Consider the following 591-nt stretch of genomic DNA (forward strand, 5'->3'; position numbering starts at 1 on the left):
CCCTGGCCTTGCTCCCCCTTCCTCCTCATGCCTTTGCTTTGGGTTCCTCACTGTGCCCAGCCCCTCTCCCTCAGCCAGCACCAGGGCTCGGTGGGACAGAGCAAATCCTGCAGCCCAAGGAGGACTCGGGGTCCCCAGGGGTGCTGGGGGGTCCTGGGGCCTCCCTGCCTTGGAGGTGGCGAGTCTGTGTATCCCTTCCTTCTGCTGGGTGCTCGGGTTTGGGAGTGACTTGGGATGGGGTTGTCTGTGTCACTAGGGGGTACTGGGGGTCAGGACCCCCTGGCATGGGGATGTCTGTGTCCCTGGGGGGTTCTCAGGATCAGGACCCCCTTGCATGGGGATGTCTGTCCCCCTGTCCCCGTGGGGTGCTCGGGGGTGGCCGTTCAGCAGCAGCAGAGGTTTTGAGGGGGTAGCAGGTTTTTGAGGGTGTCCCAGCCCTGCTGCCTCAGTGGGTGGGGGCTGGCGGGTGCTGTCGAGCCTGGCACAGGGTGCGTGGCAGCAGCTGGTACGTGACTTCCAGCAGGGCTGGAGGAGGAGGAGGAGGAGGAGGAGGAGGAGGAGGAGGAGGAGGAAGCACAGCTGGGCACTGAG

Source organism: Empidonax traillii, unplaced genomic scaffold (genome assembly GCF_003031625.1).
Source record: "Empidonax traillii isolate 1590-97213 ecotype Southwest subspecies unplaced genomic scaffold, ASM303162v1 scaffold2555:size21778, whole genome shotgun sequence".
NCBI lineage: Eukaryota > Metazoa > Chordata > Aves > Passeriformes > Tyrannidae > Empidonax > Empidonax traillii.